The 27,447-nt window shown below is 39.6% G+C and overlaps 1 protein-coding gene across 1 annotated transcript in view; it reads right to left on the bottom strand.

Moving 5' to 3' along the window:
* LOC124605946 (sodium-dependent neutral amino acid transporter B(0)AT3) overlaps nt 1–26,395 on the bottom strand; it is a 538,536-nt gene extending 512,141 nt beyond the window's left edge. Inside the window, exon 1 of the mRNA XM_047137906.1 lies at nt 26,356–26,395. The gene's annotated coding sequence lies outside the window, so the exon portion shown is untranslated. The remainder of the gene's footprint in view (nt 1–26,355) is intronic.
* Nucleotides 26,396–27,447: the final 1,052 nt, after the last annotated feature.

Genomic DNA, 27,447 nt, shown 5'->3' on the forward strand with positions numbered 1-27,447 from the left:
GAACCCTAAAAATACTAATACTAGTGAATTTGCTTCAGTATTATACAATCAGAATCCTGGTACAACACACAGTTTTAATCTCTTCGGTAAGCTGGTAACAGCGCATATTTCCCTAAAAAGTTAATGCAGTGATTCACTCTCACTGACTGGCTTTTCCATGCGACTGATAATTCAGTCGTCATTCGAACAACGTTAATGGAGGCGTGAATGCGAAACAACGCTACCAACGCAGCTAAAAGGTTCAGATACAAATCCAGTTATCTGCTGAGCTTCACGTGTAACACAGCCATGAATGTTAAGGTCGATAACTGATTTATGCAGAGTGCAATATTTCTGACTCACAATTAAATTTGCGAAATATTTCAGTTAAATTTCACTTGCACACAAATTTTTTGACTTGTTTGGTAACACATACACTAAATACGTTTAGTCGTCCTATTCGCAGTTTTGTGTAGACGCCGAAAAATATTAACATCTAATGGAAGCCAGAAAACACAAAATTCATAGTCACAGATGGCGTTTCATTAAACTGATCTATCACAACTGAAATGTGATGGTTTGCAACGGTTTCACTGCATCATTAAGATTGCATTAAATGAGACAGGGACAAACTACTTCGGCTCAGATAATAGAATAAAGTAACAGACTATGTTTTACTGTGATTAATACTGAATTAATTTTATAGCCACATTATTTACTTCATGAATATTTATCACAGACTGATTTAAATGTCTAAGACAATCTTTATATAAAAATACAAATGAAGTAATTGTATCGGAAAATTATTTCTACAATTTTCATTTTTGGGGAAAGAAGTGAGGAGTAAGTTTAAATGTCACCTACATTTTCTTATTGTTTCAAAGACAGTTCAGTCAAAAAAATTTTATGAACAATGATTCCAAACAAACATAGCAAGAATTTTGCAAGGGACACCATTTAGATTGCATTCTATTTATTAATATTTGCATCTGATCCTCAGCCAATGATAATGTAAGTGAAAATGCTTTGTAAATTATGATTGACGTCATAGTTGTTTTAAATGGAACCACTTCAAGCAGAATGTCTGTTACTGAGCTCACATATGAAGTAACTGTTGGTCTGCTACCGTCTCCTAAACGACTTTTTTGAGCAGGAGAAAATGAATACAGTTCTGACTGGAGAACGAAGTGACACGAGCGGTTCCCAGAGGAGAAGTTGATTGTGGCAACTGTAGTTGCAACATATAGCATCATTTTTATTCCAGGAAATACGCTTTCACAGAATCCAGTTGGTTCGTCTCTGACAAGCCGTATCTAACTGTAATTATCGCTGCCACTGTGTTGAAAAATGTAACATTGAACATCTAAAGAAAATACAGTTGAAATTTAAGACAAATAATTTCGTGGAACGTGAAGTCTCTTGATAAAATGAAGGCAAACAACACTCAGCTCCCAGCCTGCAAGTTAATATTACATATTACGTAAATCAACGTTCTCATTTAAAGCAGTAAGTAGCACCGTTTTTGTGATATTGCTTCATTACAAGCCGACTGAGATAAACGTAGAAGACATCTTGCTTAAATGACATCTGGCGCTCCCCAAGGATGGAACTCAGTCTTAATGCCATTTTATCTACTTTTGTAGTTTCATTTTAAAAGTCATGTTCCACCAGAGGTGACGGAGGCAACTATAAGTAATCCTAAAAACACTAAAAGACGACGTCCGCATCCATTTAGTTTACATTTGTTCCTTCGTAACAAGCAGTTTTAAATCAGTTACTGTTACTTTGTAGTGTGTGTGTTTTAGTCGACATAACTCTGAAAGATCACAGAGTGTATATTACATTAATTTTCTCGTGGTTTGCCAACAGATAGCAGATTTACGATTTCCTATTCAAATAAAATAACTTTTTCTTCGCCTTTTGTCTTAGCTAGGGTACAACTTTATCATTATTTTGCTATCTCAATTTTTCCTTTCTTTGGCCTGGATGTTTACAGTCAGAAAACTCAACTCTTTGAAAATATGCTTTTCGGTATTAATTTTTGTCATTCTGTTGGCTAGCATACTGACACTGCTTAAACACAGTTGCCAAAAGAGCAGATAGTCTCTTAAGTCAGCTGATACTGCGAAGAGAGAGTTGTTTTGGACTGCCACCTTGTACTCAGGCAAATGTGGCGTAGTTGCTAACACTCTTTTGAGCTCAGTAGACATCTTGGTTCGTCGTCTGAATACTCCAACATTTAAATAGCGAAAAGCGTGATCCGAATGTGATGATTTTCACGTCACGAGAGTTCTTACAAAGACAACAACGTAGATAAGAGAAACAAACCAATATCAACGCAGACTGGTATTAGTGAACTTGAAGTATCTTCCAAATTTATTTTAACATCTACACAAATTAGTGAGTTTTAACTGACGAACAGCCTTAAAAACGGAAGTCGAATATGACTAGTATTCACCTTCCTGTCTTAAGATTTATCAGTCATGTTTTTCTCTGTTCCAAATCATATATACTTTCTAGTTAACTCTGTACATACACTATACGATCAAAACTATCCGGACAACTTGCTGAAAATGACTTACAAGTACGTGGCGCCCTCCATCGGTAATGCTGAAATTCAATATGGTGTTGGCCCATCCTTAGCCTTAATGACAGCTTCCACTCTCGCAGGCATACATTCAATCATGTGCTGGAAGGTTTCTTGCGGAATGGCAGCCCATTTTCACGGAGTGCCACACTGAGGAGAGGTATCGATGTCGGTCGGTGAGGCCTGGCACGAAGTCGGCCTTCCAAAACATCCCAAAGGTGTTCTATAGGATTCAGGTCAGGACTCTTTGCAGTCCAGTCCATTTCAGGGATGTTACTGTCGTGTAACCACTTCGCCACAGGCCATGCATTATGAACAGGTACTTGATCGTGTTGAAAGATGCAGTCGCCATTTCCGAATTGCTCTTCAACAGTGGGAAGCAGGAAGGTGCTTAACACATCAATGTAGGCCTGTGCTGTGATACTGCCACGAAAAACAACAAGCTATGCAAACCCCTTCCATGGAAAACACGACCACACCACATTACCACCGCCTCTTGAATTTTACTGTTGGCACTACACACGCTGGTAGATGGTCGTCACCGGGCATTCGTCATACATACACCCTGCCATCGGATCGGCAAATTGTGTACCGTGATTCGTCACTCTACGCAACGTTTTTCCACTGTTCAGTCGTGCCGGCCGGAGTGGCCGAGGGATTCTAGGCGCTTCAGTTTGGGACCGCGCGAGCACTACGGTCGCAGGTTCGAATCCTGACTCGGGCATGGATGAGAATGTGGCCTTAGGTTAGTTAGGTTTAAGTAGTTCAAAGTTCTATGGGACTGATGACCTCAGAAGTTAAGTCCCATAGTGCCCAGAGCCATTTGAACCATTTTTTTGTTCAGTCGTCCAATATTTACGCTCCTTACACCAAGCGAGGCGTCGTTTGGCACTTACCGGCGTCATGTGAAGCTTATAGGCAGCCGCTATACTATGAAATCAAAGTTTTCTCACCTCGCGCCTGTCATAGTACTTGCAGTGGATCCTGATGCAGTTAGGAATTCCTTTGTGATGTTCTCGATATATGTCTGCCAATTACACATTAAGACCGTCTTCAACTGTCGGCGGTCTTTATCAGTGAACAGACGAGGTCGGCCAGTGCTGTACGTGTCCCTTTACGTTTCCATTTCACTGCCATAGCGGAAACAATGGACCTAGGGACATTAAGGAGTGTGGAAATCTCGCGTACATACGTATGACCCAATTGGCACCCAATCACCTGACAACTTTCGAAGGCCGTGAGTTTCGCGGAGCGCCCCGTTCTGCTCTCTCATGATGTCTACTGACTACTGAGGTCGCTGATATGGAGTACCTGGCAGTAGGTGACAGCACAATGCACCTTATATGAAAAACGTATGTTTTTGGGGGTGTTCGGATACTTTTGATCGCATAGGGTAGTTCCATAGGTTGGTGTCTGACGAGTGAATCTGCTCTGGCTTCAAGAATGTCAATGACAGGCAGATTTAAATGTAACGATAACACCTGGGTGTTCATTATTCTTGCTTATGACAAACATTGGACAAAGCTGTCAGTATAAAATTACGCAAGATCAAATTGTTAAAGGTTTCTGATGACAACGATTTACCGGCACTCTTCAAGATGGCAGATACAGAAGCAAGCTTAAAGCTCAGTTCCATATTACAAGATACGATTCAGTTCTTTATGGAAACGTCTGAAAATGTAAATTCTACATTCTACAGGACAGGCGTTTATACAGTCGACGTTGGTACCGACGCGTCGTAATACGAGGTAAGGAAACATATGCCGTCTAATTAATAGAAAGGTTGTCATAAAATTCAGCAATTGACTAACTTTTACGGTTTACCGATCTATAAGATGACTGAAAACTAATACAACTGTTATTGATTACAAACAGACGTAAAACACAAAGAAGAACATGCGAGAAATTTACTGTGAATTCAGTTGGGTACCTTTTGTAGATTTGCTGGAGTACGTAGAGGGAATCTGAATGGTTTGGCTGACAACTTAAGCATCAAGAAGAAAATCATGTCAAATCGTGGTAATGTCTGATTTGATTTGATTTTAACAGAAGAGCGAAAACAGCTTAGGTCTAACCCGCCACTGCCCGCACCGAAACTAGGTTTATTGTGCGGTATCGCTCCCTGTATATCTAGTAAAGCCAACCAGTGTCCTTAAATAGTGCAAGGAGTCCCTCTACCAGTTTTTTGTTGGACACAATTTCTTCATGTCTATCCCAAAGATTCTGTATCTTTTACTCTCCAATGCCGTGCATTCAAAGATTAGGTATGATGCAGTTTCTTCACCTTCATCACAGATCCTACATTTAGGGTCCTCTTCCATTATACCCATTGTGTGTAGGTGTTTTTTGAAGTTCCCATGGCCGGTCATCAGCCCAGTCATGAGTTTGATCGCTTTCCTGTTCAATTCCAGGATTACAGAGCTTCTTTTAAAACATGGCTTGGGCATCATTACCTTACCATGTTTTTGTTTCTGGACCTTGATCCAATATCCTATGTGCTGTTTCCTAAGCCAGTTCCGTAGTTCTAATTTGATCATATCCTTGGTGGTTGTCAAGGCAGGTTCCGGTCCAATAAATGGAGCTGTTGGCCCCATCCTAGCCAATCTATCGGCTTGTTCATTGCTACAGATCCATGAGTGGTCAGGGACGCACACTAGGTACACCCTACTGCTTCCCCCTAGCTCCACCAGAGCCCTGTGGCAATCTACAACAATCTTAGATCTTGTTGCAGGAGCTGCCAATGATTTCAGGGCTGCCTGGCTGTCTGAATAGATGTAGATGCTACAGTCATTGTAACACCTACTCATATTCTCCTCCACACATGCCCTGCTTGCAGTAATTTCGGCTTGGAATACAGAGGACAGCTTCCCTAGAGAGATGCTGCTCTCCAGTCTTGCCTGAACCCCGTACAACCCTGCCCCAACGCCTTGAACTGTTTTCGACCCATCGGTGAACCAAGCGATGCCCCCCGTACGGTGTCGAACTGTTTTCTCCCACTGTTCCCTACTTCCAATTATTATGTTGTGAGTCTTGTCGAAGCAGCTAGGAGTTATAGCCAGCGGGCATTTCCCCAACCATACCTATATTCACCTCACTCACTATGTTAGTGTATGATTCTGGATATCCAAATGAGACCCAGATTTGGCCAGTTTTAAGTCTGTATTCCCCAACTGCTGCCTCCATCTTAACCCAAAGGTGAAGTGGAGGCATATCCAGCATGGCTTCCATTCCAGCGGTTGGTGTGCTGCTAATTCCGCCCCTTATGGCTAAGCAGGCCAATCTCTGCACCTTAGCAAGCTCTTTGGCAGCAACCCGCTGTTCTACCTTCTTCCACCACACTACGGCCCCATAGGAAATCCTAGGTCTAACCACAGTGGTGTATATCCAGTGCATACCCCTGGGGCTTAGGCCCCAGTTTTTGCCATAAGCCCTCCTAGTACTCACTAAAGTGCTTTTTGCCTTGGAGCAGAGATGCCTGATGCAAACACCAGAAACACATTTTGGCACTTCGGCTAATACGATATTGAAGTAAGCCTTAATCCTGCTGTGACCTAAATTGATCCATTTTGTATGTGTGTTTGCATGACTATCTTCCGCAGCAGACGTTGTAAAGTACTCAGTTATTATTGGTCGTTCGACTTGAGCCTCTGCGCACAATGAAGGGACAAGGAATGGTTTGCAGAATATGAAAACAAGACACAAAACTACCAATGATCACAGATAAAGCTTTGCAAATAAAAGGGAAACGCGTCTGTTGTAAAATATTCTTTCGCTGCAGTAACCTTAAAACGGTAAGTCCAGTAATAATCTGTTTGGTTACGCGATTCACGTAGCGTTTGTGTTGTTCGCTTTCCTTTTATTTTTACGATTGTTGAACAATTCAGTGGAACGCCTAAACGGTTATTGCTGCACCGTTTTCTCTTGTCATTCAAGACTAAGAGGAGGACATGAAAGGTATCATTGTCTGTTTGAGTCCTTATTTAAACGAAGGCAGACGTCATTGTGTGCTATCATAACAGTTTCTTGATTATTCTGCGAGACGATCTGAAAAAGTATAATAAAAGACGAATTAAATGAAAAATTCGGTCTCGGGTACTTAGAATATTATTTACCTTGTTTCAGCAAGTTACAGTAAATTCAGCATGCAGTGAACCAAAACTTGATTTATCGTATCTGCCTTTCTAATATTATAAAAGACTGGAATTAAATTAAAAAGTGAAGCGGAAAAGAGCTGGAGAATAGGTTATGACAATATTAAATACGTGTGACGATACACACGGAACCACAAGATCGTCGATAATCTTCTTTGCGTATTCTAATCAATGTCTGACCCACCACTTTCGTTTCTGTTCCTCCGCTACAGTGCTGGATGTCGTTGCTAATGCCCCATTAACGCGCTCATTCTTTCGCTAGTACTATTTCATGGACTTCTTTCTTCACCAGTTCTTTCTAGCACCTGTTCATATCGCCCTTTGTGTCCACTGAGCTTTTAACTTCCTTCTGTAGTATCGCATTTCAAATGCTTTTAGCGATTTTTTTTATTGCCTTCCCCATGGTGCACATTTACTTTCGTAAAACAGAGCTCCGGACATACGTTTTCAGAAATGCCTTCCCCACTTTTACGCCAATATTAGGTCAGTGAACATAAATTCTAAGATGCAAGCATCCTTCTGCGCCAGTCCGTTAAAAGTATTTCACTTGCCGTGGCTATCTTTATTTTAACAAAAGTACAAGTTTCAACGCAAAGCGTTAACAGGCGCCACTAAGTTCGTCAGCTATCGTACCGAAATGTAAAATAAATTTGACTTCTGGAGCAAGTAGAAAAATCAGCATCTATGATTTGCGTGTAAAAATTGTTTCAGCAAATATGTACGAAATCAATACGAAAGGTTTTACACAGAGAGCAGGCCTACAGAATTAAAACACCTTTCTAGTTTTATAAGCTACATTACGTATTCATTAGGTGAGATATCATGGGAAGTGATAATACTAAGCAAAGATTATCATATCCTTCTACAAGATGTTCTTCGTAAAGCAATGTGAAAACGCAACGCTAGGTGCAGATATACATTAAGAGCATAAATGTTCGTTACAGTAAATTGACTTCAACACAGGGCGTTTAATGTATCACAAGACTATATTGTCACCAGCTCTTAACATAAATAGAATTTCGTATCACGATCTCAAGAGGGCAGCTTGAAAGTTGGACGTAACATTTGATTACATGCGTATATAACGGGAAAATATTACGTCGGAGTAACAGACGTATATCAAATGGTGACAAGAAAAATATGGTGATATTAGGTGCGTCTATTATCAAAATAAAAGATGTATGTGGAAACACGCCGCACTCTTTTGTGTGTAAAGGAAGAAAACCCTTTCTAATCAGACGGTCGAACAGTAACTTTGGGCGTCTTTCGGGTCCACCCCTGCTAACGTGAAATATAATTTACCATCCGTGCATTCCAGAACAGGCAATTAAATATGGAGTAGGTCTTAAAAAAATATTTTAGTTCACGGTATTATGTAAAGACAGGATACGGGAACACAATTTTAAATGCGATTAGTACTACTTATAAAATAATGTCAAAAATTCCATACAACGTGGATATCTTTAAGGTTAAAAATGATATCAGTGTTTTGTATACTTTCCTTTTTAATTGTTCCCCAAGACTCAATAAATCACTTTTGAGCATGCAATGTCTAATTATTAAATTAAATCGTTAATATTTTACAGTTCCAGATCTTGTCTTAATTAATTGTATCAATCAAAATAGATTTGAAATAGATCAACTTAACTGTACAGTTTGATACAATGGCAACTATAGATCATTTTCGTGTAATTCTCTCTGATGGCAGAATCGAAACCGCTCAAAAATGTATACGAATTGTTTTTGTCTGTCGAAAAGAAAAAATAACAAAGTAGACAGAGATCTACATTTCATTCTTATCTGTGACTTTACGTAATCGAGGTTGCTCAGTGAATACTTCTTAATATTTCATTAAAACATTTCGATATAATTTCTAGCCACGATTTTTTTTCAAAAAGAAGTAAGGTATACAGATGCTGTGAGTTATTAAGACCCATCCACCACGTTTTCACAATATAGTAATAGAAATTCTTTTACGAAATAAGAAGAGTTTTCACGAGAAACTTCGTCAGTTTGTTTTCAAGTTTTACTTCGCTGTCTGTCAGATATTTTTTTATTACTGAGTAATTGGTCAAAAATTTTTGTTGCAGCATTGTGCTCCCCTTTTTGTTCTAAAACAACCTTCATGTGAAGCAATGAATGCCATTTTCCCGTCTTATGTTGCAGTTACGTAGATCATTGTTGTTTTTGGACTGTATTGGATCATTTGCAACAAACTTCATGAGGGTACAAATGTACTGTGAATCACTAATCAGAATGCCCAACTTCTTTAACAGATATCTACAAGACGATCTTGACTGATTCTTACAACACGTTTTTGAGCAATGGAGCCTTTCTTTCTTAAAGATGAGTTGTCCTAGAACATTGTTCCACATGGCATTATTGGATGCAAATATGAAAAAATATCTCAGCTTACTAATTTGTCTCTCCCCAAGGTCTGCAATGATTCTAAGGCTGTGACTGAACTATGTTGTTTTATGAGTTCCAAAATACGGTTTTTCCAATTTAACACCGAGCGAGGTGGCGCAGTGGTTAGCACACTGGACTCGCATTCGGGAGGACGACGGTTCAATCCCGCGTCCAGCCATCCTGATTTAGGTTTTCTGTGATTTCCCTAAATCGCTCCAGGCAAATGCCGAGATGGTTCCTCTGAAAGGGCACGGCCGACTTCCTTCCCTGTCCTTCCTCACTCCGATGAGACCGATGACCTCGCTGTTTGGTCTCTTCCCCCAAAGCCAACCAACCAACCAATTTAACTTCTCATCAGGACGGATACCCAAAAATTTTGTAGTTTTCTCTCTATTATTTCCTCGCCATATGTTATACTTATCACTGGTTAATACCCCTAGAAGTGCAGAACTGAATATCTTGAGTCTTGTAAAAATTGAGTGCGAGACCATTCGCAGAATCACTTGCTTTATGAGCGTTTTATGTTGTTACTAAACGACAAGCATGTCCACCAGTATATGAGGAAGTGGATTTTCCTTTATTTCAGAAATATTAATCTATGCAATGTTGCAATCAGGATCATAGTGGATACTGCATCCGGTCGGCACAAATATGAAAACGTTTTACGGGTTTTCTACAAATATGCGTGTTTTTTCTTCGCCGATGGAACCAGTACGCGATACGTAAAGGATTCTAAAATCACAACATTGTTGATATTTTCAGCCAGTCTTCGTCGGTTGCTACTTCAGTTACGCTTATAGTGCAGGTAACAACAATTCCATCTTTTACAAGTGAATGTTTCTTTTGTGTTATAGCAAACATGCTTCGCCTATTCATACTAGGCATCATCAGTGATCTGTTGCATAAGAGAAACTATTCAATTATAAGTATTTTATTAGCAGATCTGTAGTGTTCCCTGGCAACACATTAATAAAACCTTTTCACAATTCCTATTACAGGCTCTAGCAGTTGCAAAGTGGACTTAGTAGATAACTTTTGAAAAGCGGTCCATGCCCGAAATGTACTGTTTGGATATGAAATAAGTTTGATGATCGGATCACTGTCACTTCACGGTACGCTCACTAGCTGAGGAGAGTGCACCGTCGTCTATCCATGCTGTAATTACGTCGTCACGTACCATTTTCGTCCGACTACAACAAGGGCTGCTACAAACTGGTAGGTTCTCAACTAGGCCAGTTGACTGGGGTGCTCCACGGACGCACCACGCACTCTTCTTCGAAGTGGACGTCCTTTGTCACATAGAAGAGAACCCGACGACGAGAATTGAAAACATTATCCATGCCATGGGCTCCTGTACAGTACACAAGTTAAAGATCAATGTCGCCGCTGTGTGCGTACCGTGAAACGGGAGATATAAAAGTGATCCGATCTTCAAACTTATTTTGTATACAAGCAGAACATTCCCGGTCATGGGTTCCTTACAAAACGTTGTCTATTAATTTTCCTCTGCAACTGTTGGATGCCTGTTATAGGAATTGTGCTACTAGCTGTGTGCTAGCGATTTAACACTCACTTTCATTTCGCTGTTCTTTTCACGTGTCCATTGGTTCTTCTGTAGGGACTAGATGCAAACAATACTAGTTTTCAAATGACAGCATATCTCATACGCACATTTCACTCTGTATAACCTTTCCTGTTGCACCCTGCACACGACCTTACTTGCTTGCTGCAGAGTAAACTGGCGGAACATTTACAGTGTGCAACAGGGAAGGTTACGTGCAGTGAAATGTGTGAACATGACATAGTTTAGTTGAAAGCCTGTACTGCATGTAGTTAGTACAGAAGAACCAATGAAGAGATGGAAAGAATATAAAAGTGAAAGTAAATTATTGTCATGGCTATATAATTGCAAAGAGTTAGGTACTTTAAATGTGTTGTCAGGAAACAAAATAGGTCCAATTAAATAATTTTCGTTATGTTATAGACCACTGATGATACCTAGTATATCGGCGAAACAAGTCTGCTTAAAAATAAAATAACCAGTCAGTTTCAGAAGACGGAATTGTTCTTATCTACGTAGAATACGTAACCTGAGAGTATAAGTTGATATGGAAAAACTTCGCATGGCAGGATTTTCCTTCTCAAGATATCCTTTGTGAAACATGACAGTAAGGACAATGGCACAAGCACATATAAAGAGAACAGAGTTCCTATAAACAAACGAATAAGTAAAAATTTGAAGATCATTTGCCCAGCAAAAAAGTCAATTAAATGAGGCTTTTTAATGGTTCTTCTTTATGAAAGAGGAATCTTTAATTCCGTTTATCATATAAAAACCTGCTATTAGGAGAGCCTTCAGCTTTTCTCGAACGAAGATGCGAATCAAAAAGTGGATTTACACTTCGGTAATGCATCTCTCAAGGATTATCTTATCTCGTCAGTTTGTTAATTCTAATTATACTCAGAGTTTTCTGTATGGGTAGCAGTTGTATGAAAGTAAATGTAAACAAAACTATAGAGGGGGAATGTTCGAAACCCTTGTAACTTATAAACTTGTAAATTGTAACTTAATGTAGTTTTTCTTAGGAAGACTCGTCGACTCCACATGACCTGCCAATGAAACTATAGACTATAGACATATTATACAAGTATATTCACAGCAGTAACCGATTGAACAATCACTACGAGTCGACCTTCTAAATCTTGTTTGCTACGTGACATTCTATTTTTCACCGAGCAAGAATGTACGATCTTTAGCTTAGACGTTGAGGTAGAAACTAAGCCGTTTAACTTATCACAGTCGTTATTAACTTTAGATGCTGAGACCAGAAGAAAATAACACTAGAATTTAGGGGGTGAAAATAGAAGTTATTAGACATGGATTGTAGAAACAGGACAAAGGAAGGACTTAGCTGAAGAAATCATACCGTCTTTCTTCTCAAATAGTTCAGAAAATGCACGAAAAATACGATTCAGGATGGCGAGCTTCTCCAGAATGCCTGTACAGTTTCTTAGCTATCGCATGATTAGAACGGTAGTTGTGTGGTTATCATTATCTTCGACAATGTCCAAAGGAAAAATAATTATGTACCTCTGCGTACGAAGATGGTCGCTGCCTAAATGAGGAAGAAGTTTTAGAGAGTACAATTGGCTGCTACGTTGTTTCATCATCATGACATGGAAACAAAGTGTTTCAGAAACTAGTACATCTGGAGCAATCTTTCTTCCCAACGTTCAGAACATAATTTTTTAGAGTACTCTTCAAAAATTCCTGATATTATAAATAAACTGATAAAGGTCATAAACGTAGCCATAGCACACACAGCCAGGAGAATTATCTAACTGCCTAACTGCCCTACAACTTGTTCGTAGAAACAGCTTAACCAATAATCTCACAATCATATTATTCGATTCAAAGCAAAAAAAAAAAAAAGAAAAAGGAATTTTGCAGATACCAGGAGCTAAAATCAAAGGGAACATGGGCTGAATGAAGCTCCATGACCGTTAGTTATTTTCATGTTACATGTATCATTTAGCACGATAAATCGTAATGATGTGAAACGAATCAATTTACATTCACATCGCAAACTTATTTGCAAATATGACGATACATGCTGAAAATTAATAAGGTTTTCGTTTATTTTGTTTAGATATACGAGTACAGATGTGAATTAGTAAGTTCTATGAACCACCGTTTACACATTATAATAGAAATTCTTCTACAGAATAAAAGGAGATATAGGCCAGAAACTTTTTCAGTTTGTTTACAAATTTTACTTTGCTATCTGTCAGACATTCATGTTGTTGTTGTTGTGCTCTTCAGTCCTGAGACTGGTTTGATCCAGCTCTCCATGCTAATCTATCCTGCGCAAGCTTCTTCATCTCCCAGTATCTACTGCAACCTACATCCTTCTGAATCTGCTTAGTGTATTCATCTCTTGGTCTCGCTCTACGATTTTTACCCTCCACGCTGCCCTCCAGTACTAAATTGGTGATCCCTTGATGCCTCAGAACATGTCCTACCAACCGATCCCTTCTTCTGGTGAAGTTGTGCCACAAACTCCTCTTCTCCCCAATTCTATTCTGTACCTCATCATTAGTTATGTGATCTACCCATCTAATCTTCAGCATTCTTCTGTAGCACCACATTTCGAAAGCTTCTATTCTCTTCTTGTTTAAACTATTTATCGTCCATGTTTCACTTCCATACATGGCTACATACAAATACTTTCAGAAACGACCTCCTGACACTTAAATCTATACTCGATGTTAACAAATTTCTCTCCTTCAGAAACGCTTTCCTTGCCATTGCCAGTCTAGATTTTATATCCTCTCTACTTCGACCATCATCAGTTATTTTGCTCCCCAAATAGCAAAACTCCTTTACTACTTTAAGTGTCTCATTTCCTAATCTAATTCCCTCAGCATCACCCGACTTAATTCGACTACATTCCATTATCCTCGTTTTGCTTTTGTTGATGTTCATCTTATATCCTCCTTTCAAGACACTGTCCATTCCGTTCTACTGCTCTTCCAAGTTCTTTGCTGTCTCTGACAGAATTACAATGTCAGTCCAAACTTTTCTTTTGTTTCCTTTACTGCTTGCTCAATATACAGATTTAATAGCATCAGGGAGAGGCTACAACCCTGTCTCACTCCCTTCCCAACCACTGATTCCCTTTCATGTCCCTCGACTCTTATAACTGCCATCTGATTTCTGTACAAATTGTAAATAGCCTTTCGAGCCCTGTATCTTACCCCTGCCACCTTCATAATTTGAAAGAGAGTATTCCAATCAACATTGTCAAAAGCTTTCTCTAAGTCTACAAATGCTAGAAACGTAGGTTTACCTATCCTTAATCTTTCTTCTAAGATAAGTCGTAGGGTCAGTATTGCCTCATGTGTTCCAACATTTCTACGGAATCCAAACTGATCTTCCCCGAGGTTGGCTTCTACCAGTTTTTCCATTTGTCTGTAAGGAATTCGTGTTAGTATTTTGCAGCTGTGACTTAGTAAACTGACAGTCGGTAATTTTCACATCTGTCAACACCTGCTTTCTTTGGGATTGGAATTATTATATTCTTCTTGAAGTCTGGGGGAATTTCGCGTGTCTCATACATCTTGCTCACCAGATGGTAGAGTTTTGTCAGGACTGGCTCTCCCAAGGCTGTCAGTAGTTCTAATGGAATGTTGTCTACTCCCGGACCTTGTTTCGACTTAGGTCTTTCAGTGCTCTGTCAATCTCTTCACGCATTATCGTATCACCCATTTAATCTTCATCTACCTCCTCTTCCATTTCCATAATATTGTCCTCAAGAACATCGCTCCTTTATAGACCCTCTATATACTCCTTCCACATTTATGCTTTCCCTTCTTTGCTTAGAACTGGGTTTCCATCTGAGCTCTTGATATTCATGCAAGTGGTTCTCTTTTCTCCAAAGGTCTCTTTAATTTTCCTGTAGGCAGTATCTATCGCACCCCTCGTGAGATAAGCCTCTACATCCTTACATTTGTCCTCTAGCCATCCCTGCTTAGCCATTTTGCACTTCCTGTCGATCTCATTTTTGAGACGTTTGTATTCCGTTTTGCCTCCTTCACTTACTGCATTTTTGTATTTTCTCCTTTCATCAATTAAATTCAGTACCTCTTCTGTTAGCCAAGGATTTCTACTAGCCCTCGTCTTTTTACCTACTTGATCCTCTGCTGCCTTCACTATTTCATTCCTCAAAGCTACCCATTCTTCTTGTACTGTATTTCTTTCCCCCATTCCTGTCAGTTGTTCCCTTATGCTCTCCCTGAAGCTCTGTACAACCACTGGTTCTTTCAGTTTGTCCAGGTCCCATCTCCTTAAATTCCCACCTTTTTGCAGTTTCTTCAGTTTTAATCTACAGTTCATAACCAATAGATTGTGGTCAGAGTCCACATCTGCCCCTGGAAATGTCTTACAATTTAAAATCTGGTTCCTAAATCTCTGTCTTACCATTATATAATCAATCTGAAACCTTTTTAGTATCTCCAGGGTTCTTCCATGTATACAACCTTCTTTCATGATTCTTGAACCAAGTGTTAGCTATGATTAAGTTATTCTCTGTGCAAAATTCTACCAAACGCCTTCCTCTTTCATTTCTTAGCCCCAGTCCATATTTACCTACTATGTTTTTCTTCTCTCCCTTTTCCTACTATCGAATTCCAGTCACCCATGACTATTAACTTTTCGTCTACCTTCACTACCTGAATAATTTCTTTTATCTCATCATACATTTCATTAATTTCTTAATCATCTGCAGAGCTATTTGGCATATAAACTTGTACTACTGTCGTAGGCATGGGCTTCGTGTCTATCTTGGCCACAATAATGCGTTCACTATGCTGTTTGTAGTAGCTTACCCGCACTCCTATTTTTTGATTCATTATTAAACCCACTCCTGCATTACTCCTATTTGATTTTTTATTTATAACCCTGTATTCACCTGCCCAAAAGTCTTTTTCCTCCTGCCACCTAACTTCACTAATTACCACTGTATCTAACTTTAACCTATCCATTTCCCTTTTTAAATTTTCTAACCTACCTGCCCGATTAAGGGATCTGATATTCCACGCTCCGACCCGTAGAACGCCAGTTTTCTTTCTCCTGATAACGACATCCTCTTGAGTAGTCTCCGCCCGGAGATCCGAATGGGGGACTATTTTACCTCCGGAATATTTTACTCAAGAGGACGCCATCATCATTTAATCATACAGTAAAGCTGCATGCCCTCGGGAAAAATTACGGCTGTAGTTTCCCCTTGCTTTCAGCCGTCAGATATTCATATTACTAGGTAAATTATCAAACCGTTTTGTTGCAGCAATGTGCACCCTTTTTGCTAAAGACAATCTTATCGTGGAGTAATGAATGTCTTTTTTCCTTCTGGCATCGTCATAAGGTACATAATTGTTCCTTTTGAACTATAGTGGATTGTTACAAGAAACTTCATGAGGGAATATATTGTGAAGCAGTAGTCAGAATGTCCAACTCCTGAAACAGATATCTACAAGAAGATCGTGAGTAAGTGCCACATATTATTCTTACATAACGTTTTTGGGCAATGATGACTTTCTTTCTTAAAGATAAATTACCACAGAACATTATTCCATCTGACATTACTGAATGAAAATTTGCAAAATTTGTCAACTTACTGATTTGTGTCTCCCCAAGATCTGCAGTGATTCTAAGTGCAAATGTGGCTGAAGTAAATTGTTTTAGCAGTCCCAGAGCGTGCTTTTTTCCGTTTAAATTGTCATCAATATAAAAGCGTAAAAATTTTGAGGTTTCCACTCTGTTATATTGTCAACATGTATTATATTTACCATTGAAATAATACCCATAGATGTGCGGAACTGAATACGTTGTGTCTTTTTCAAATTGAGGGTGAGAGTGTTAGCAGATAATCAGTCATGATAATTTAAAGAACATTTTTTTCCATTTATTTTGTTTCTCTATGTATGCTTGGAATGATTACAACACTAGTGCCGTCTGCAAAAGAAACTAATTCTGCTTCTTGTATACGTATGAAAATGCCGGCCATCCTGATGGATAACAAACACATGGATACGTTACTGTAACCAGAAAGCTCTGTTCCGCCTGCTTTACACGTATATGTTGACCTGCTGACAGGATTTCTAGCACACATTGTTCTTTGCCTCCCTTCACTCAGTACTGTCCTTTGCCGTGATCTTCAGAGCCATAGCAGCTAAGGTCAAAAAAGTATCTATTCCGCAGAGCCGAGCAGTAAGAATATTGTGTAAAGTTTATAACCGAACATCTTGCAGGAGTCCCTTAAGGGACGTTGCGATTCTTACACTTATGTGCCAGTTGATTTACTCTTAACCAGAGTGAATTAAGGATGAACGATGAAATTCACAGTCAAAATAGTAAAAGTAAAACTAATTTCGATATAGACTATGCATCCCTATCTATGCTTGGAGGATTATTTTCTAGTGAAATAGGCTACAAACGGTTCCGGAAGGCGTCATACAGGAAATTGGAAATCCTTGGCTAACTAAAAAAATAATAAAATAGTACAGTGTAAGCTGTTACACCTATAGCTTAACAGAATATTTCGACTCAGGCATGTAAATTTCGTTCAATACTTATGTTCTCATTAAAGAGTTCTTGGTTTTTCAAGTCTGCAGGTAGCCGAAAAGGTCTTGAAATCACTAAGGTTAATTAAAATGCTCAGTACGAAGTGATAGAAAAAATAATAACTGAATATTGTAAATGGAAGACCAGTGGCCTTTTTTCCCAAAGTAGCTGCTTTTATTCTTAATTTTAGTGGAATACCACTAGCTGTAATTTGTTAGTATACTTCATAGAAGTTGCCTGCCTCTGCCTTTTAATGTACAATTTGAATCGTTCTTTCTCCCTGAAGTCTGCCCTCCACTATGGAACTTACGGATCACGTGTGACTGAATGAACAAAAACTGACCAGTCTTAGTTACTAGTAAACTAAATCAAAAGACCTGTAAGTTCTGGTGAGAAGCAGAGGTTTAAACTTGCAAGTGTCACAGAGGCATAGTAGCGAGCAAGTTGACTCCAAGTATTGTAGCAGAAAAGAGTAGAGAGGTACCGTCAAGTGCCAAAGGAGACTCACGTCTACAGCTTCGAGATTTTCCTGCTGAGTTTTCTCTTAATTGGACATACTACAGTGTGACGTATGCTTGGGGTCGATAAAAATAAAGTCTGAGCACCGATTCAACCATAGCACAAATCCAAACTGGGATTTCGTCAGTTAAATGACTAATTTTAATGGCTTCAGTCAATTCCAGGTTTCTGGCCACAGAGTTCATTTGTACTATCAGGGTTTTTATATTATGTGCATGTAAACAATCATAAATCAAAATGTTTCTTCATAGCGCAATATTAATTTCGTGAACAACTTACAAAAGACGCTCACAGTAGCAGCTGGCATGAACATAAGCCGTTATCAACACATTTGGATGGAATTCACAAAAATGAAAAATATTGGAGGTCTACACGACTGACTCTGGAGTGACACTTGGGGGTCTCTAAGTGTCTTTAATAATATCCATCTCTCTACCAGTTCAAGGGACGCGAGGTAACAAAAACTAAGTAAGTATAAACACTTATTTAATAACAGAATTAAGCTTTTTAAAAGCTAGTACTATTTTAATTTATACTAATATTAATTAAACGAGTTATTCCTTTGCGTACTGAGTTTATTTGAATCTATATTAATGAGGTAGCAACGGTACTCCATCCCACTTATTTCAACAGCCGTGCCTGCCGTTTCGGCAGAATAAAACAAGTGAAATTTTCATGAAATTTGAAACACCTGAGGACAGATGTGTAATGTGTCTCTTCGTAAAGGAATTTATATTTAAGTAATATTAGTTCAGGTGATGCGTTTACGCTACATTTTCACGCGTAAAACACGATCTTTTGTTATAAATATGCCTTATGTTTAAGAAGTAAAGTGGGATTCACCTGAAATAAATTTAGGTGGTAAAGTGTTTGTTATTTAGTGTCGCGATCGACTTCGGTAATTGAAAACAAAATTATATCACAACGGAGATGAACGCAGACTTTCCTTTCAACGTCAGCCCATTCAGCGCAGGATTAAGTCTCGTCAGCATTTTTCTGAGTGCGTTGCTGAGTGACAGCGTCCGAACTTCTACCTCACGACATTGATTTTGATCGTCTGTTGTTTCCCCACACCACTGCTAGCCGATTCCTCTCTCCACTAATGACATCGATCTGGACGGGACACTGAATGGCAGCTTTCACCGTTGACGTCCTTCCGAGGACCTTGGTATCTACGGTAAACTACCAAACTCTCTTTCTTGCAGCTGGGTAACTGGCAGAATATAAGTTTGTATTCTTAATAAACAGACAAATTATAAGAAAGAGTCAAAACTTCTCTGTTCCCTCGTATTGTGCACCAGAAATCATGAAAACACTCTGCTTTCTAGTAAGTAGTGTCAAACCATTCTCGAATAATGCTCATTGTAGGACTACCTAATGTTGAAAAAAATTTTGAACTTCGTCGGTTCACAGCGGGCGAATAGATATTGCCTGCTTAGACAAACTATACTCGGTCTCAGGTATCTCATTTACCTGAACAAAACTAGTTTTCTTCGATTTTTTAAGGTCCCACAGCTAGGCTGTCATTCATCTCCGAGTCTGTTTTACGCAGACTTTTATTTATTTATTTATGCATTTATTTTACCTGGCAAGATTAGGGCCTTCAGGCCCTCTCTTACACCTAACCAGGCATACTCAGATTCAACAAATTTCAGTGTCTACAGAAAATTAGGACATATAACATGTTATACAGTATTAATGTTAAAGAAAAAAAATAGAGATTATAAAAGTAGTACAATGATAATTATAACAATCAAAAAATAATTATAACAATCAAGAATAATAAAAATAATAATAATAATGATAATAATAATAATAATAATAATGACTATGTATATGAAAGTAAACATATTTTTCTTATATGAGTGTCAGTCCTATTGCTAGTTGGGAATTTTCTCGTTATATTCTTGCAGCTTGTAAGTTATTCTCATCAAGCAGAGACATAAGACGATGGAATGGGGTGAAAGAGATATAGAAGAGGTAGATAGGTTAGAGGAAGAGAAATAGAATGGTAAAATTCGAAGCTATGATGGAGAGGAGAAAGAAAAAGATGAGGGGGGGGGGGCACAACAATGGTGGCTATACCGTCCCTAATATCAAGAAAATTTCATTTCTTTTGGAATCAAATTTAAAATAACGATCCATGATATAATAAACTTCGGCGTAAAGTTAGACCTGGCTCATTATCGTATTTAATGGGATGCCCATTGAATCACACGTCTTGACTTTTCACGCAATTTTTTGGTATGTATTGAATATCCGTGTTGAATATAAATTAATTTCCTTTCTTTAACTTTTTCGCCTAATTACGTACTGTTGGCTATATTTCAAAACACTTCCTTTACTAAATACAAATTAATACACCATAGGATTCACGTTTCTTTCTTTAAACAGTAATGCTACGGTAACACTCATGAAGAGTAACAATTAACTTTAACCCTGCGATAAAGCCTACTCTTTTAGTGGGTACCCTATTGTTGCAGATTGTAAGCTATTGGTTTCTTTAGATCTGAGACCTGAGTTATGCAGACATTTATACGGCAATCCGTAGATGAACAATATGAATGACGGGGCAGCTGTTTTCTCTACGTACACTCGAAGTACTGCATGAAAAAAACTTGAGATACCGAGAAAAAAACACGGCCCTTTATATTTGGACGCTGAGACAATCCCTCTCTAACACAAAGCTAGCAATGTGGCGACTCTAATGGTGCCTGCAGCTGTTCTAAAGACGCAAAATGAAGCGAATAAAGAAGTAGAGCAGTTTTCGCCGCAACTGTCTGGTAAAAGCGATACAAAACATCTCGCGAAAAATAATGATTTCTTATTATCATTTTCGTTTTCCATCCGGGGTACATCAGTATTGCTGTATTTCTAATTTTCATTTAATGCGCTTCGTGTTTCGAAAATGGTTTCTCATCATTTAATGTTAAAAGAGGTACGTACATACACCTCTACATCTCAGAGATGGCAGTTACAACCTACATGTTTACAACTAATAGCATTGTGAATTACAAAATGTAATGCACCATTCCAAAAGACATAGCGTGTTAAATAAGATTTGAAATTATTCTGCAATGAATGTGATGATGCATATTTTTGCCATTACAGATAACCTATAATAATATGTATAGTAAAGTCAAAGCCAAAGAAGCCAATATATCACCGAGGGAATTCCTGTATGGTACGAGATCACTAGCGTTTATGATACATTCTCAATCCCCGGGATCGTAGTGCGTTCGGAAATCAATAGCTAGATGCGCCTGGCGGTTTTCAAGACAGAACTCATTATTGCTGGGACGATTGCAGTGCCGAAAACGTATGGTAAAGAGAAGAAATGAGTAGCAGTTGGAAAGGTGTAGATAAGACATCGAAGACACATGAAGATGAGTGATCATATATAAAGTTGGGTCGGGCTACTAGCTGTCGGCTTGAAGCAGCTTTTCGACATGTTTCCCACCCGTTATCTTTAGGCAAAATACCATTACCCAGTAGGTCGACAGACTTGTGTTAAAGTTCCTGCGGTGAGGAGTCGTGTTCATTGAATGAAACTGTTCACTTGTGTATCGTTCCAGTTTGCGGGGAACGCCTTCAGAGATGAAACTCCGGGAACAGTACAAAAATGGTTCATATGGCTCTGAGCACTATGGGACTTAACATCTGAGGTCATCAGTACCCTAGAACTTAGAACTACTTAAACCTAACTAACCTAAGGACATCACACACATCCATGCCCGAGGCAGGATTCGAACCTGCGACCGTAGCGGTCGCGCAGTTCCAGACTGAAGCGCCTAGAAACTCTCGGCTACACTGGCCGGCAGGGAACAGTACAGTTGACACCTTTTTGAAGATGTCCCCGTAGACGACGACGAAACGCTGGTGAACAGTTTGATGCCTCGACTACAAAGACTTGAAGTTTCAGCAAAAGTTAAATATTAAAATTTTGCTCAACCACATAAAATTCGTGATACGATGATATTTACACGGTAAGTTCCGAGAAAAGGGTCACAGCTTCAGGTAAATTTTACAGGAATACTTCCTAAGGAAGTTAATACATTAAAAAGTTAATAGATTAGAATCTTGAAACAGAGGACTGAATGTTAAGTAAGAAGAGATTGCTTAGTGCGACTGTTTTACTGTTTTTTTATGATGCTGAACATTAAATTTTTCAAGAATTCTTGTGCTTTTACTTGTAATCTTATCACGAATTTTATGCGGTTGAGCCTAGTTTTAAAACCTTGCTGTTATTTCCACACCACGACCTCACCTGCAGCTTAAATGTAGAACTCTGAAAGTTTAAATACAATCAAACATTGGGCATTAAAGCCCTCACTGTTATCAGTACGAATTAAGTAACCATCTTACACTGTTTCCGGCTGATGCTGTCGTTTACCATCTAGTAAAGTCATCATAAACTAAAACGAATTGCAAAATGATTTATACGAGATATCTGCATGGTTTCGAAAGTGGAACTGACTCTCTACAATAAAAAGTGTGAGATCATCAATATGAGTATTAAAAAATTTCCATTAAATTTCGGTTACATGATAAATCACACTCATTTAAAAGTTGTCAATTCAACTAAATACATAGGGGATTACAATTACGAGCAACGTACATTTGAACCATCCAGATATAAAAATTTCAGTAAAAGCAACTGGATTTATGACCTTGAAAGGGAAATTTCCTGTACGGCTCCAAAATACAAATGGATGGACAATCAATAGAACAAGTGTCACATTTTCAACTATGAATATGGGAAAGACGTGATTAGCAAATTAAATAAGTTTTAAATTATTCGTGGCACAGCAGAAAGAACACTGGGCGACATGACAAAGAAGAAAACAAAGCAAAACTTTTACAAAATAGTGGCTACTCCTATTCTAAAATATGAAAGCAAATCTTTGGTGTCAACTAAAAAAGTCAAAGCAGAATACAGTCGGTTGAAATAAAATTTCTAAGGAAGGCTGGGGGATATAACTTGAATGATCAAACACAAAACAATACTAAAATAGTGAAACTTAATATATATTGAATAAATGAGAAATTACAGGTACCGTTCCTAGTGAGTGAAAAAAAGAACCACAGGTAATTCCGTTTTCAAGAAGTGTCGCCGAAAAGATGCAAAAAACTGTGGGCCTATATCTCTGACATTGGTCTCTTGTAAAATTTCGGAATACATTCTTTGAGCGCCTATTTGACGTACTTAGTGGCTGAAAATCTCGTCTGTGTGAATCAATATGGGTTCAGTAAGGAACGATCGTGTGAAACTCGGTTCGCTCCGTGTCCAAGAGACTCAGAAAGCCGGCGCCAGGATTGGCATAGTGTTTCTTGACTTCCGGTAAGCGTTCGATACAGATTCGCACTGCCGCCCAATGAACAAAGTACGAGCGTACTGAACACAAGTCGAGTGTGTGATTATAGCGGGGTCAGGGATTTTCTCTGCCTCGTGATGGCTGGGTGTTGTGTGCTGTCCTTAGGTTAGTTAGGTTTAAGTAGTTCTAAGTTCTAGGGGACTGATGACCATAGATGTTAAGTCCCATAGTGCTCAGAGCCATTTTTTTGTGATTATAGCGTGAAGTGTTTCTAGCAAACAGAACACGGAACGTCCTTCTCAACAGAGAGAAATCTCCAGACGTAAAAGTAACGTAGGGAATATCCCAAGCGTCTGCTAGGCCATTGCTTTTCATAATATAAATAAATGACCTGGTGGATTTCGTCGCAATGAGGCTTTTTGTGTATAAAGCTCTTGTACACAGAGATGTTGCAACGCTGGAAAACTGTAGCGAAATGCTGGAAGACCAGCAGGTTATCGACTCTTCCTGCATGGACTACATAGACAAAAGATAAAAGTTAAATTACAAGAATTTTAAAAACTTTCTATAAAACTTTTTAAATTTTCAAAAAAAGTTCTACCTATTTTCTCAATCGCATTTAATAAAAAAATCTTCCACAAAGTGATGACTAGTTTCGGCAGGTTAACTGCCATCTTCAGATCACGTGTAGTTGTGCACTGGCAGTGTACAACAGCGTTGCATCATCCATAACATTTTTATTTTAAATATTCAGGTAAAATCAGCTATATGACGCCACGCTATCTGTGACAACAATCGAAAGAAAAAGCCTGTACAGTGTCGGAAAAAAATTTATACACTAAGACGTCCATATAATTACGTTACAGCAGAGATTTGCCACATAAGCGCTATTTGAAGTAAAAAATAAAACATAAAGTATAAAAGTAATGCCATGGAGGATGCAACGGTGTTGAACACTGCTAGTGTATTTATAATAGTACATGTTATCTGAAAATAGTACTTAAGCTATCGAAACTGGTCATCAGTTTGTAAAAAAAAATAAAAAAATAAAAAATTAAATGCGAATGAGACAATATTCAGAACATTTTGGTAAGTTTTAAAACGTTTTATGGAAAGTTTTTTAAAATTTTTATAATTTAACATTTAATTATGTGCTTACGATCGCTTTCTCCCATTCTATCAGTGTTAAATAGTCCGCCCCCGGTAGCTGAATGGTCAGCGCGACGGATTGTCAATCCTCTGGGCGCGGGTTCGATTCCCGGCTGGGTCGGGGAATTTTCTCCACCAAGGGACTGGGTGTTGTGCTGTCCTCATCATCATCCTATCATCCTCATAGACTGAAGGTCGGCGAGGTGGCGTCAAATTAAAAGACCGGCACCTGACGAACGCTCTGCCCAACGGGGGGGGCCCTAGCCGTACTATTAAATAAAATGAAAGTGTCAAGTATATTCCATAAACAAATGCACCGCAATGTGCGTAAATAGGCAGAGAAACACACTGTTGTATTATTACACCGATGCAGAACAGCCACTGGAAGCAGTCACGTCTATGAAATATTTAGAAGTATGTGTATGGAGCGATTTACAGTGGAAGAGCACATAAAACGAACTGCAGGTAAGGTCAGTGCCACGTTGAGATCCACTGGATGAATCGCCAGGACATGTAGTTCCTTCCCCTCCCCCCCCCCCCCCCCCCGCACTCGTCCGACCAGTGCATGAATATTGCTGATCTATGTGGCATCCGTACCAGATAGAAACTGAGAGGATAAAAAGAAGTGCACTGCGTTTCGTCACACCTGGCCTACTGCCCAGGGGAAAGTAGCGTTAATTGCTTGCTCTTATCACACGAACGTACTACGCAACCTGAAAACATATGACTTGTAATAGCTGTAATTATTAGTCTGTAAATGGTGCAAATACTGATTTAATGTTGTCCAGGGCAGCGTCCTCAGTCACCAGTCCTCATTTAGTAAGCGCGGGAGTGTCACATAGGTGGTCAGCCAACTTCAGTGGCAGGCGCTGCAAGAGAGGCTCTGTGCTCACAGTCTGGCTTACTGAAAATTTCCGAGAGCCTACGTTCCTAGAAGAGTAAACGAATATATTGCTTCCGCCCACATACACGGTGTAAAGAGTGTAACTCCAAATATTTTTATATGTGGGACCTTAATATGTACACACATCAGCGTTTTTCCCCCTAATTCGAACATTCTTCCCACGAAGACGTCACTAACTACTTTACGACCTGATGTTTCCTGCACGGTCGTAACTGCATCACAAAGGGGATTACGCCTGTCGTTACAGGCTAGCCATTTTGCATCCAAATGTCCACACTTTAACACCTGACCTGCTGCCCAGGGGAAAATACCGTTAATGGCTTGCTCTTATCACATGAACGTACTACCCAACCTAAAAACATATGACTTGTAAGATCTGTAATTATTAGTCTGTAAATGGCGCAAATACTGATTTAATGTTGTTCATGGCAGCGTCCTCAGTCACCAATAGAAATATCTACACTTATACCTGTTACACTCCAGGAACGACTGCGAACGTAAAGTAAGACTGAAGCTCATACAGAGGCTTACCAACGACACTTCTTCCCTCAAACCATTTTCGACTGCAAAATGAAAATGGGGAATGATAGTGGAACACAAATTACAGACACTGCAAGGAGGCTTGCAGAATATAGACGTGGATGCAAATGTAGAACGGTGTATAATATCGTAACAGAAGGCGAAGACAGACTAGTTAAACAAATACTCTGTTATACACCAACAGGAAACAATTTTTTGGAACACTGTTGTAGGAAAATAAGCGATCTTTATAGTATTATAGATTATTCCAATACACACAGTGGTGACACCATTTGTTTATTCTTTATTTTCAGATGACTGGTTTCCATCTTCTAAGAGATCATCTTGAGTTCTTACATTCCTTGATGACTGTAGGAACCGTTGGGGCGGAACAGTGTTCTCCGCTCTGTGTTCTCCATGCCTGCACACATGGGCCGGCTCCACACCAACGGTTCCTATGGCCATGAAAGAATGTAAGATCTGAAAATGATCTCTTAGGAGATCGAAACCTGCCATCTGAAGAATAAAAATAAGGAATTTAAATCCGGTCACTACTGTCTGTATTGAAATAAGTTACAATATGAAAGATGTATGCAGGACAGGTGGCTTCAGTGAAGACGGAACGGGACAGGCTGTGAACCTACTCCACGTATGCAGATATGCTGTGGAAGGCTCCTTTCTCTTGGTCGGTGGCGGCCTACCTGTTGTGTCGGGCAGAGCGAGGCCGCCGCGGCCGCAGGCGCCGTCGGCAGCTCCTGGTCGCTGCTGGCTGCTCGCCCTCCTCCACGGCCACCGGCACTGTCCTCCAGAACTGGCCGCTCCAGGCAGCGGGCGCGCGCTCCCTCAGGAATCAATACGCGCCGCCCCGCACGCAGGCGCCGCCGAGCTTCCCGCGGGACGCGGCTGGGCGGCAGAGGGCGGCGTGGGCGGCGTGGGTGGCGGGCGGCCCACGCCAGACATGTGCGTGGGCGCGGGGGCTGGCTGGCCTTCCGGGTGGCGGTTCGCCGGCTGCGCACCTTCCCCGCTGCCATTTCACGCTCTCTCGCCGCGTTTAATTCGTTTCCCTAACGCCCAAGCGTTCTACGGATCGGAGCGTGGAATGTCAGATCCCTTAATCGGGCAGGTAGGTTAGAAAATTTAAAAAGGGAAATAGATAGGTTAAAGTTAGATATTATGGGAATTAGTGAAGTTCGGTGGCAGGAGGAACAAGACTTCTGGTCAGGTGACTACAGGGTTATAAACACAAAGTCAAATAGGGGTAATGCAGGAGTAGGTTTAATAATGAATAGGAAAATAGGAATTCGAGTAAGCTACTACAAACAGCATAGTGAACGCATTATTATGGACAAGACAGATACGAAGCCCACACCTACTACAGTAGTACAAGTTTATATGCCAACTAGCTCGGCAGATGACGAAGAAATTGAAGAAATGTATGACGAAATAAAAGAAATTATTCAGATAGTGAAGGGAGACGAAAATTTAATAGTCATGGGTGACTGGAATTCGAGTGTAGGAAAAGGGAGAGAAGGAAACGTAGTAGGTGAATATGGATTGGGGCTAAGAAATGAAAGAGGAAGCCGCCTGATAGAATTTTGCACAGAGCACAACTTAATCATAGCTAGCACTTGGTTTAAGAATCATGATAGAAGGTTGTATACATGGAAGAACCTTGGAGATACTAAAAGGTATCAGATAGATTATATGATGGTAAGACAGAGATTTAGGAACCAGGTTTTAAATTGTAAGACATTTCCAGGGGCAGATGTGGACTCTGACCACAATCTATTGGT

The sequence above is a fragment of the Schistocerca americana genome, chromosome 3, assembly GCF_021461395.2.
Source record: "Schistocerca americana isolate TAMUIC-IGC-003095 chromosome 3, iqSchAmer2.1, whole genome shotgun sequence".
In the NCBI taxonomy this organism is placed as follows: domain Eukaryota; kingdom Metazoa; phylum Arthropoda; class Insecta; order Orthoptera; family Acrididae; genus Schistocerca; species Schistocerca americana.